General features: G+C 40.9%; 1 protein-coding gene across 3 annotated transcripts in view; it reads right to left on the bottom strand.

Moving 5' to 3' along the window:
• LOC147331329 (mitogen-activated protein kinase kinase kinase 12-like) overlaps window positions 1–11,876 on the bottom strand; it is a 28,255-nt gene extending 16,379 nt beyond the window's left edge. Inside the window, exon 1 of one of the 3 annotated variants that reach the window (XM_086293608.1) lies at window positions 11,760–11,876. The gene's annotated coding sequence lies outside the window, so the exon portion shown is untranslated. Of the gene's footprint in view, window positions 1–137; window positions 717–11,759 lie in introns of those variants that run through there. The other 2 variants (XM_086293606.1, XM_086293609.1) reach the window with 2 other exon arrangements.
• Between the last annotated feature and the right edge of the window lie 1,247 nt (window positions 11,877–13,123).

Genomic DNA, 13,123 nt, shown 5'->3' on the forward strand with positions numbered 1-13,123 from the left:
CCCGGAGCGCCAGTGGAGCATCACTGACAGCACTGAAGTTACACTCAAACGCACGATGGCACTTTAAATTGGGGGAAAAAATAAAAGAAGTAACGTGTTATTTTATGCAAAGACCACCCGCTTCTCCTCATGCTTACCTGCCTAACAACTCGACTGGAAGAAGCCAATTTGACGATTCCTACCTCAATGCCGATAACTGGAGTCCATCGCTGATGACTGCAAAAGATTATTCCTCTCTAGGATTTATTGGTCCTTTCTGATTTTCTCCCTTGTCCTCCTGTCCGTGTATTGAGCATCCGCGCTCAGCCTTCTCTCCTCTACCTCCAGTGCGGGTTTCCAATCGCAGGGCTCTGTGGAGGTCTGTTTTTCTCCTGCGTTAATTTGAAACGATAGAAAACGCAGATATTTTTCCTTGTTTGGGTTGTTTTCTTGATCCTACACCTCCTCCCCCTTTTCAATTCCCCTCTGAGGATGCTGCGATATGCGCACTCCCAGGCAATTTATACGACCGTCTCTCCCAGGCTGTAGTAAACACGAGCGATGGAGAGAGCGAAGCGAGGCTGTGTGGGAGGGAGGGAGCGCTGATGCCCTCCTATCAGAGGAGAAATCTGGAGTGACGAGTGCAGTCCGGTGAGAGACGGGACAACCGCAGGTACACGGGCTCGAGTGAGGCTACTCTTAGAGCAGGGAGGAGGGTCAGCCGGCATGTGAGGTGACCAAAATGATGTCATTCTCAAAGCATGCAGCATTTGACTGGACAGCACCATTTAAATCCCCTCAAAACCTATTAACGCCCTCTGAACAGAGCGCAGAGTAATTGATGGATAATCTGCAGACTCCGTCTGCCACAAAAGGGACACGAAGGAAGGACGTTTTTTTTGTTTGTTTAAAAAAAAAAAAAATTATATCATCATCATCTCCAATCTCTCCTGACCCATTTCTGTGAGACAGGACAGCACATGCAGAACCTAAATGGGACTGTCCCCCAGCGTCATTTGTTTCCCTAAGCGACCATAATTAACCTGAATGAAATAAAATATCAAACTAATTTAAACAACTGTCATTTTTTCTAACACAAAGCTCAGCTCTGTTTGAGGAACCACGCCACCAGCAGATAACTGCCTTCACCTTAAATAAAGTTATTATTCAAGGTATTTTCAAGGCCTTGCAGCGTACAGGGCACACATGGTTCTCCAACACCCCAACTATCATACAAACAAGATCCAGGATGCAACAAATGCAAATACATTTTAAACAAAACTAGACTATTAAAAGTACAGAAAGGAGAAACTCTGATGAGGACAAACTTTTTATATTATTTCACAAAAACAGAGTGTCTCCGCTACCTATTGTTCAGAGGGCTTCCTTTAAACTTGCAATCAGATCGGATTTTCAGACTTTTTGTTTTTAACAGTACCAAAAATAAAGAAGTAACACTTGCAACATTTTAACCATATCCAATCCATTTTTTCCCAGGATGTTTCAGGATTTTGTCAAGCCATTTCATGGGAATATTGACACTGAACAACAACATTACAACTTAAAACTGCCGACATTTAGAGAAATGCTGCAAGATGAATAATTTGTGTAAACAGTGGAGAACCTCCAGCTAAAAAGCATAAAGGGCCGTGAAACAGCTGAGGATGCTGTGGGTGAGCTTTGTCTTTACTGAGAGTGTAAATGGTTGTAGCTACATGACCCTTTTGAGTGGTAAATCCAAATCCAGCCCTTATCTCCCAGATTAAGCCCGTGCTGGGTTTAAATCCATAACGATGACCTCATTGTGCCGCTTGTACACAGTAGGGAAATCCTAGCTAGCGCATAGACAATCCACGGAGAGACCTGAAAACCACTCACAAACACGAGTATTCTCCACTTTCTCCTCCTACTAATGAATGCTGTATGAAGTCACGATGAAAAAAAGATCACTGTGCCGGCTCAGTTTGATGCCCCTCATGAAATCTGAGCAAGGAGAAACTGATTGCTTCTGTTTTCATTTATTCATCTTTGAGTCATTCTGTGCTACCCGAATCCTCGCCAAGTGAAAACAAGACACGTTTTCATTTTTTTTAAAAGCTTGAAATAAGATTTGTAATAAAGAAGTAGACTGAAAACAAGAGTTCTTTTATAATTCTGTCCATCAAAGGGGACCAAGAGCAATAGCAAACTAATACTGGGCCTATTAACAATTTAATAACTAACACAGTCAGACTCTGTGAGAGACTAAATTATCCTTTTCAGTACTTCTAAATATTTAATTACTTTATTTTGATAGTAATTTTTAATGCTTTTCATTTTCAAATGTGAAGAAGCATTATCTCATAGCTTACTCTCCCAAATGAACATTCAAAACACCCTTGCCAAAAAGTAGTTTATGAATGTTTCATTTGGGTTTTAATATCACATGAAGGAGAAACTGTGGGCTTTGCAAGGAAAACTCAGTAGCTTTAATCAGTCTTGCTATTTTATGCCATCCCCATCTACAATCCTCTTCTCACTGTGTCTTAAGGCGGTCTGAATAGAGAAGCACACTCTGTTTTTTTCCTCTATTTCAATCTTTTTGCGTTAAAACTTTCTTCATGATTTATTCAGTGGACCTTGTAGTTGCAGGAAGGCCTCTCGTCAGTGATGTTCAGGCCTCTAAGGATTAACGCTGCTGCCTCTGATGTCCACCAACGCAGCTTCAGCTCCTGTTGAGGTAACTCCACCAGAAACAAGAACAGAAGTAACGCTGAAGGGTATCGCGTGTTTTAGATACAAGCCGTCAGCCTGCACAGTGACAGCTTTTAAGAACGATACTCGATGGGGATCCCATTTACTTTTAAAATAATTACACAATAGATTTGGAGTTCAGATTGCCTGGCAAATTACACCTCCAGAACGTAAACTCTTTCTGCATATATATATTAAAACGAAAATCAAACTTCTAAAGAGCAGTTGGACTACAGAGGTACTGTGGCGTCCATCCAAAAAGCTGATGTAAAAATGCAGCATTGTTTGGCAACATGTATCATAATCTGTAGGAGGGAATTAACAGACTCCTGCAGTGAAGAATGTCAAGAGGAATGTCATGTGTGTGCACGTGCGCATGCACGGCTCTGCTGCTGAATATACAGTATGTTTTTTGAGGCCTCGTGCCAAGTGGACACAGATTGTCCAAGTCCGGTTAGCAGGAAGGTGGTAGGGTATACGTGTGTGTGTGTGTGGCGGGATGTAGACTAGAGAATGAGGGGGAGGGTTGCTTCTGGCTTACTTGAAAGGCTATTTATGGATCCTCATCGAGAGGCCCTTGTGTTACTCATTGTCACTTTCACTCACACGTAGCTGAATAGGTGGCTCATCATTAAAGCTCACTCAACTCTGCTGCTGAAGGCAAAGTTGAACATAAGAAGCAAAGATGATTTTCACTTTGCTTCATCATCGTGTTGACTGGAAGCCAACAGCAGAGCGGCAGACATTTTTGGAGTTTTCTAATGACTGAAGAAAGATGTGTGTCTGCATTTTTGTGCACCTGTGCCAATGTGCACTGCGGAGTGACTTCTTCCCGTTTGTTGGGGGAGGCTGATATTGGACAGCACTTTCATTAATCAGGTTGTCAGTACTGTTTGCTTCATCCATATTGTATGTCGATGGGATTCATTAAGATTGGCACCAACCGGCATTGATGTGCGATGGGAGGGTGTTGCAAGTGGGTGGGGGGAGTCTCCATCCCAACAAGATGATCTCACCTCCTGTCTGCAGCTCGGGAAAAAAAACAAAAAAACCCCCAGCTTTCATTCATGAAGTCCATCCATTCACACATGCGCGTGCTCAGACACATGCACACAAACACACACACATACAACCCAACGTGTCTCCTAATGGGATGCCGAGGAGACAGTTGTGCCAATGAGGCAATCTTCAGGTGAGATCACTGCCGGATGCCGTGGCTCCTCTTTCCATTTCAAAACTCTAAAGGATGTGTGTTTGATACCTTTTATAAAACTCACCCACAATTGTGCAACATCCTTAGAGAGGGAACAAAAACAGTGGAAACTAATGTGCGACAAGCAAGCAGTTGTTTACACATCCAGTAAACAATGAACACCATTAATGTCTTATTGCACATTTTTGATCTCTTATAACTACATGCCACAAGACGTTTCACCAGCTGTGACTGTTTTCTATTTGTCACCAGTCTGACTGAAAATTCACTGTCTGCTGAACGATACTGTGAGAATTACCAGAATGAACCAAAACAAATCTGAAATTAGTCGTAAGGCTCGATGAAGTTAAGCTAAGTTGGTGATTCAGGTGATTTCCTTCAGGTTTAACATTGTGACAGATCCCTTTTCACAAAATTTGGCATATTTAATCTTTATATACTGTTCATATTTCAAGACCTCACAACAGTTGGTAACATTTTTGGCCCAAATCACAAATTTCCCCATACTATACTTAATTTTAAACTGCAGGTCTACTTGGAGTGTCTAAATAGCCACTGTCATACTAATAAATTGATTATTAATCCTTTATTGACCTTTCAGAGGCAGGTAAAGTTTCTTTTTGAGGTTTTACAATGCTTATTTTTGAGAAAAGGCATCCGAAGTACACCAAAGTGCTTTCCAGTAAAATCATGATACAGATAAAAATCACAATATAAAATATAAATTACAGATATAAATAAAATATACGTATAACCATCAGGCTGCATCCACACTGGAAGTGATTCACGGTGACGTAGTAAGTCATTCACTTGCTACGTCGCTGTGCTACCATCACCGGTGGTTATTTTGTGACTGAGGGCAAAATTACCGACGATGAAGCCAAGTGGGCGGGACCTAAGATCCATTTTTCTGGATAGTGCTGGATACCAATGACTGACATATGACTTGGTAGTAAATACATTAGGGGGTTACCTAGGCAACTGGAGCCTGGAATGTCTGCAAATAACCAGCCTATGCTTCAAAACGATAAGTGGAGAGAATTGCTTCCAGTGTACGCAAGCTTTACAACAACTAAATGCTGCTGTGTCATTAAAAAAAAAAAATCTTCCTAACTATCATCTACAATACTGTGCATACGTCTTGAGCCACCACTAGTTTCTTTATGTTTTGCTTCCAAGATATCGGGCTTTGTTGCTCTTGAGCAACAGGCCAAATTACACAAGAACTGGACTGAAAATAAGAAGGAATGCGGTCAGGTGAGACTTCCAGCTGTGAGTGTCTACAGTCATCTGTAAAACACAGTGGTTTGGGCTTCATTTTAGTCAGTGGTGTTGGGGAGATCAAATTATGAACACAGAAATGTAACATTAGATTTTTATCCACAATGCAGTATCATCTGCAATGCATCTGATTGACAACAGTTACATTTTACAGCAATGACAATGATTCCAAACACCCTGCCAATGCATATGAAAAGCATACCTGAAGAGAAAAACACAATGTAACACTATCGGTCATGGACTGGCCTCCCCAGAGTCCTGACCTCGACGATATTGAAAGTGTAGAATCATCTTGACAAAGGAGTGAAACAAAAGGCAGAAACATCCAAAGAAGAGTTTTAAATGTCCTCCAGGAAGCTTCATAAGAGAGTTCAGGGCGTGTTAAAGAATAACAGTGCTCATACCAAATATTCACTCTTCAGCTTATTAGAATTGTGCAGACTATGTTTTTGACTTAAATACCGTATTCGCATTTATGTTTGCACGTTTCAATAAATTGCTGCAACTTTTCCTAGCAAAATATAAAAAAATGAGGGGTGGCTCAAGACAATAGCTATACTTACAATACAACATAAAAATATTCAGAGCAGTGGTAAGCAACCATTCAAGGTAAGTTCTTACTGAAGCAGCAACTCAGGTGTCTTTATAATCTTATTACTCTCCGACTCCTCTTTAAATCTCAGCTAGCTTTCAAACTCCAATTCCATCTACACTAAAAGTTGAACATTTTGACTTGGAAACCCACAACCCCAAAACAAACAAAAAAAAACCTGCACTTGTTGCAACAGAGCATCACTGATGTTCATGTTAGAGTCACGTGGTCACTGGATTCATCTCAGTCTGCTATTCGCTGCCTTTTCGTTCCGTCGTTGGTCTCCACCAACTCTGTGTGAAATCCCTGGCCATTTAGCAGCTTCATGCATGACTATGCTCACTAGTTAGGTGTTACGTTGCTGTTTGATGCTGGTCAGATGGCGTACAGTGGATTTGAAAACAAGAACAGCATAGAAGGATCTGTCACAAACACACCCTTTCACATAGATAGCCAAGTTATCCATGGTCATTGTTAACAGTCATGTAAATACACAGTATAGATTCTTTAAATTCAGAGACCACTATTGTAAATAGGTTTAGGAGGTGTCTTGCACAACTAAGGAAACATAGTTATGTTTTAAAATATGCTAATCCAACATTTAGATCAAGCAATGCTTTGATCTCCAAGGGAGATTAGAGATGTGTCTGATTTCCCTTTGAAACCTCTGCGAAGCGAGAAGGCAGCCAGCCAGCATGCTGCTGAGAGCCTCTGGCAGCGGCCCAGTCAGGAGAGGGTTAATAACAATAAAGGGGAGGTTGGAGAAGCCTTCCTGAAAGTCACATGGTCTGTGCTGGGAAGGGTGGGGTAGGGGGGGTTAAAAGATTGGAGGGAGGGCTGCTGGAGATGAGAGGGGGAGGAATCTGGAGCATGTTGCCGTAGAAACAGAATCCTCAGTTGGCCAGTGTGAAGTCAGAGGCGTAATTCTGGGTGGTGACTGCAGTTAGATGCTGCTGCTGGTGGTGTGAGGTGGGTGGGTGGATGGGAGGGTGACTCACACTGGAGAACGCACTCTGCATTCTAATGGATGGACACACGTGTATGCACACATACACACACCTTCGTTAGCTATCGTCACCTTCAATTGTCAGTATCTTCTTATCTTAGCATCTCCTCTTTTATCCTGACTTCCTTTGCTAATTTATATAATGGATCAGCGTTATCTCGCTATTTCTGACCATATAATTATTTCATTATGTGCTGGAAAATCCATTAGTATACGTTTTGTTGGCTCTACTTGCATGTGTTGATAAAGGGCATCTATTACGGGGAACTAACTGCTCAGACAGGCAAGTAAACTATAGCCATGTAATTGTTGACGGTATAATTGCACAGCACACGTAGCAATTAAAGCGATAATATGTGTAAACCATGCTCAAGATTATCATTGGATTAACTACACTTCCCAAATACCCTTGGGAGTTTAGCAGCTCACCAGCTGTTAAAGGGGGACTGTTAATAATTATGTTGATGATTTTATGCTGTTTTATTTTTGAGGTGTTTTTTTTCCCTCTCTTTTTGGCTGCAGGGGAGTTAGTTTGTATCTCATTATATGAAGCTTATGTTAATGAACTTTGTCTCTTAGGATGCTGGACAATAACACATAAGAAGCAATATTAAACAGATACATATTTTGTCAGTGCACAACCTGAATCCTAACATACATATGAATCTGAATTTATACACTAATAAATTAATATTGAAATATTAAATATGAATAATTTAATATTGTGTTTTTAATCTTGAATACAATCAACATTAGGTTGTTTGGATTAACTTTAATCCACAGCTTTAGTCGGTAATGAGACGTGTAGTTTAAAGCATAACGTATACGTTATATAAATGTTTTCACCACACCCCTTTTCTCTTATGTTCACTTTTTAACAAACCAAGCAAAACATCAGATTTTCTACCGATCACAACAGCCACTGCAGTGCTGTAGCACTGCTGGATGTGACGTCCACTTGTCCAATAGCAAATAATGGTCCTTTGATTGAAAGCTGCTTTGGTCTTCCTTTTAAGGAAAGCCAAAGCAGGTTCATTTCCCATCAATGCAGCATGTAAAGCTGGAAGCAGCAGATCACAGGCACTGTGACGTTTTCTGGGTCACCACCCACAACTGTAACTCATGGTTTGAGACAAGCCAATGGGGAACAGTAAAGCTGGGTGGTCAGCAGTATAACGAGGCTGGGTAAGAAAAAAAAAAAACTTAATCTTGTTTATTTGAGTTTTTTGTGACCATGACTCATTTCTTTTCTGGGAACAGGTAGAGGCAGCTGTGCCCCATGCACAAGTCAAGAAACTGGATTTTCTCTTTTTGATTTAAAATTTCCTTTCAGAGATTTGCTGTGATTTTGGCATTGGTAACAATGAAAAAAACCCACATCTGCTTTAATTGTCTGTCCTCAATAGTTACTGTTTCTTCTCGATTGCTTTACGTTAGAAATATAATAACTATAATATAATATAACAAAATAACTCATCTTCTGCGTGTTCTTGCCATGTTGATTGGAAACAAGTTATTCTGAAAGAATAACTTTGGAACCCATTACATTTTGCCAAAAAAGGAGTTCTTGCAAAAGTATTTTTTAATCCATTAATATTAATTTTGCTACAAAGTACAGCACTATGAAAAAGTCTTTCTTTATATTTTACATGTATACTTTCTCTTATATTTTGCATTTTGCACCACACTTGTTTGTATTTTTTAAAAGCGATCTTGATCAATAGTTTTCAGCCTTTCTGACGCTTTTCAAAGTTTTTCTTTGGATGGACATTGGCTGCTTTTTCACTCATTTTCAATTCAGTCCTTGTCCTTGACCATTTTCAAGTTTTTGCTTGCTTGTTTGTTAAATCCCATAATACAAATCACTAAAGCATAAAAATGCACGTAAGATGAACCACTGTTTTATCTACACATAACAGAAAACTTAGCAAAGAACCAATTTTAAATTGTATTATTAGGCACTCGGTTACTTGCAGCCTGTAACAAAGACAGAATTTGTTCCCCTTTCTTTAGTCAAATATGACACTATAGAAAGATTACACTTTTGACAGGCATCCATCTATCCATCCATCTTTTTCCGCCTTATCTGGGGCCGGGTCGCGGGGGCAGCAGCTTAAGCAGAGAAGCCCAGACCTTCCTCTCCTCAGCCACCTCCTATGGCTTATCCGGGGGAACACCAAGGCGTTCCCAGGCCAGCCGAGAGATATAATCTCTCCAGCGTGTCCTGGGTCTGCCCCGGTGCCTCCTCCCGGTGGGACATGCCTGGAACACCTCACCCAGGAGGCATCCTTGTCAGATGCCTGAACCACCTCAGCTGGCTCCTTTTGATGTGGAGGAGCAGCGGCTCTACTCTGAGTCCCTCCCGGATGGCTGAACTTCTCACCCTATCTCTAAGGGAGAGGCCAGCCACCCTTCGGAGGAAGCTCATTTCTGCCGCTTGTATCCGCGATCTCGTTCTTTCGGTCACTACCCACAGCTCGTGGCCATAGGTGAGGGTAGGGACGTAGATCTACCGGTAAATTGAGATCCTCGTTTTTACACCCAGCTCCCTCTTCACCACGACGGACCGGTGCAGCTGTGGCCGCAGTGCCAATCCGTCTGTCGATCTCCGGCTCCCTTCTCCCATCACTTGCGAACAAGACCCCGAGATACTTGAACTCCTCCACTTGGGGCAGGAACTCATCCCGACCCAAAGTGGGCACTCCACCCTTTGCCATTTGACAGGCATGAAATCATATTTTTGCAACAACAAGATGATTCCCAAAGCACTCTTATGCGATGTGACAGAAAACCTGGTGTATCACATCATGAGGTGCAGTGCGTTCTCAAAAAATTTGAGGAGCCTGAATAGGACAATAAAGAAGTGGCAGACCTATAAAACTCTTCTTCAGATGGAAAGTTTTTCCATTTTTCAGCATGATAATGCAGCAGTCACCAAATACACGGGTACATGGGTTATGGTAATTACCTACTTGACCAACTCACACATTAGCTGTATTAAGAATCACTAATTTAACTGAAAAAAGGAGTCCCATAAAACTATGATGGAGTTAGGTCAGGAGTGAGCTGTCCGTGGTACTGTTTAGAGGCTACAAAATCCAAAAGCAATAATGCACCAAATACACTCAGTAGACCTGCCAGCATGGACAGAAATAAGACTATGCTTAAATGTTCACAGGCAAAAACAAAACAAAAACACAACAAAATAACTAAATTCATTGCAAATGTTTAGCCTTGTGATATCCCTCCCAGGGTTTACCCTGCCTTTTGCCCTATGACTATGGATGAACGGACAATTGGACGTTTTATTTTTCCATTTATACTGAAACAGCTGAATGTCTCCTTGGCACAGGATGGTAAATGCCAAAAATTTATTTCTATACATTTTTCTGATCCCAGAAATACACTCATTTAACCTTTTGATCACTGTGCTTTTCCCTGAAATGAGAACATAAAGGATCGGACTGTTTTTTTTCCCACTTTCAAAACAGACTGATAGGCATAACTTCTTAATTAATCCCGTTCTTTCATTCATTCACTTTTAGTACCACACATATAGAATATTTAATAAAGCTCCCTTCTGAATTTTGTTATGAACAATAAGAAGGAGTTGATAGCTAACATTTCTGAACACAAGAATTACATCAGAAAAAATGATGAGAGGTCCCCTACAGCCAGACATTTTCAGTTAGCTGGAGGGTCAGTGGTTACGGGGAATGGTGGTTGGGCTGTTGAAAAGAGTTGTTGACAGGGAAGGGAAATCATCAAAGGGAAGCCCATTGGATATATAACAGTGTATCCTGGAGGATTAAATGAGGAATTGTTGTTGTCCTGTTTTTTACGATTATTATATGTAGTGGATGGGTTCCAAGGACCTCTAGTAAACTGACGTATATTGTTCCATATAATGTTTTTTTAAGGTATTCATGGACTACTAGATGTATATTTGATCTTTCTATTGAATCCGACAGACTGTATCATCTAAGATATTTTGTTCCTGTTATGGGAAAGGTGTTTTTAAATTCATTTCTTCTTTTGTGAGGTTTGGCTTTATATCCAGCTATATATGTGATGTTATGTACGAATAAAAATACGTATACAAATAAATATAAATCCACTACTGAGCAGGTTCCTGTGTGTCCCAGTGCTTTATTGCATGGTGATGTCCACATATGCAGAGGAAAGCCATTGACAGAAGCGCGTCCATTTTTTCTTATTGCCATTTTATACTAAGTAGTTTAACAGCATATAAAATAGTATTATATATGCAATTGTGAGTGCTTAAGTTCTATTAACAGTATGGCAGTTTAATGATTTGGAGGTGAGCACGACGTTTGTTTTTCTTTGTTTTCTGTTTGTCTCATATCCTTTAAATCTCTCCGAGTTGAGCTCCGTTTCTCCGAGACACTTAAAACATCCCTCGTAGTCTTCCATAAAATACAAGTTGTGTATTTTGACGAATAACATCGGGGCTTCAGAGGAAATACATAGAATGATGGAGTGTGGGCGTCGACTTCTTAAGTCCCTTTACAGGAGAAACCCTACACCGGCCTCTCTGTGGACTCCCCCACTCCAAGTCAATGTTTATCGATTTCATTAGGCTGAAATAAAGACTTGCCAATGTGCCCGCTGAACTGGTGATACAGACGATGAAGCAACTTGGTTAAATGACCGAGACACAGCGCCACCTGGTGGTTCTACGTCAGACTAACATCGCAGCAAATATTCTCTGACTGTATTTACCGTTTTAAATGTGTCAGGCTTCATGACTCTTTGTGCCGATATTTGGGGAACATCTGCATTGCAAAGCAGCTGCAGTATGAATTGATGCCAGTGAGACATTTGCGTGCGATCGTTAAAACTGGACAGGAAGAATATATTACCGACATCGGAAGAATGAATGAGGCTCTGCAGGAAGCAGGCTGTGCCTTCATAACGCTAATACAAAAGCCTACCTTTTGCAGGCTTGCTGTTTGGTTTCCGCTGGTAGATCGGTTTGTAAAGCAGGAAAGTGCAGCTGTTTTTCACACGGGAAAGCCCTGAAACCGTGCTACCTCCGTTCAGCCCTGCTGCTACTACTGGGGTCCCATCTGGCTAATTACCTTGTCAATAAACCTTGAAGGTAATACCGCGAGAACGAGAGTTGGGGGTGAGCGCTGATCCTGACCCTCACTAATTATCCCATCCCAATTCCAGCACGGCAGGAAAAACAGTCCAAGGCAATAACTCAAGGTTTCAATATTATTCATGCACGTGTCCATTCATATTAAAAACCTGTCACTGTATTGCAGATTTCATTTAAAAAGGAACAACGTTACAGTTTTTGCCCATCAAGGTGTAAAAAACAGTGTAGAACAAAGCTGACCAGGAAAATGTTTATTTGCATTCATATTTATATGTCTTATGCACATTTCTAATGCACTAACTTTTTTACTGTGCTGAGACTCTTTTGTTGTCACGTGCATCTTTTTTGTTGACATTATCCTTGAGATGGAAAGTTGACAGTGATTGGATGTAATATAGAAAGACACACACCCATGAGCTTTCACACTGCCTGTCAGGACAAACACTAAGCCATCAATCTCCAAAGATGACTTTATCTAACTCTAAACCTTTTCTTGTGTCATCCCAGCAGGAACAGTGGCCTAAATAAGTGTAAAAGGGAAAAACCCCCCAAAAAGGTTTGTAACCACCAAGACCTCAGGTTGCACTAAAAATGCACAAAGCTGTGAATAGGTGAAAATAAGACAAAATGGACTTTCACCTCATCCAAGAGGTGTTTTTTTTTAGTTTAAAAATAACTGATGGAGAGTCCCAAGTATTTAATACGTAGTGGATGCGTCAACCTGGAGGAGATCCTAAGGGATAACCCAGCTAGGTGTTAAATACCTGGAGTCTCCATCAGTTGTAGAACTGAAGATTCCTCTTGAATGAGAGATACAACGTCTTCACAGACAAAAAGTGCACAGCCTGTCGCAGTGTCTGTGTTGCTTTTTATTTAATCTTCTTGTTCTATTGGTTCTTCAACCTGTTTTCCTCCTGCCTACATCTCCATCTTCAGGATCCACTGAACAGTGTACACTATCCCTCTTCTGTACATGTCCAAACAGTCTCAGCCTTGCCTCTGTAACTTTGTGTCCAAGCTGCTCAACCGGAGCCCCATCACATTTCTGTAGTTTACCTTCCTGCTTCTGTTTCTTAGATTTAAAGTGTGCACGTTATTATCTTCTAATGCCATTTCTATACTCTTTTGCACAATCTCTGTCTCATTTCTTTTACATTTTTTTTAAACTCCATTTACTTATTTAAATTTTCATCA

The sequence above is a fragment of the Aulonocara sp. 'chitande type north' Nkhata Bay genome, linkage group LG5 (genome assembly GCF_057382095.1).
Source record: "Aulonocara sp. 'chitande type north' Nkhata Bay isolate Kocher_YH1m ecotype deep benthic linkage group LG5, A_spYH_male_GT1.1, whole genome shotgun sequence".
In the NCBI taxonomy this organism is placed as follows: domain Eukaryota; kingdom Metazoa; phylum Chordata; class Actinopteri; order Cichliformes; family Cichlidae; genus Aulonocara; species Aulonocara sp. 'chitande type north' Nkhata Bay.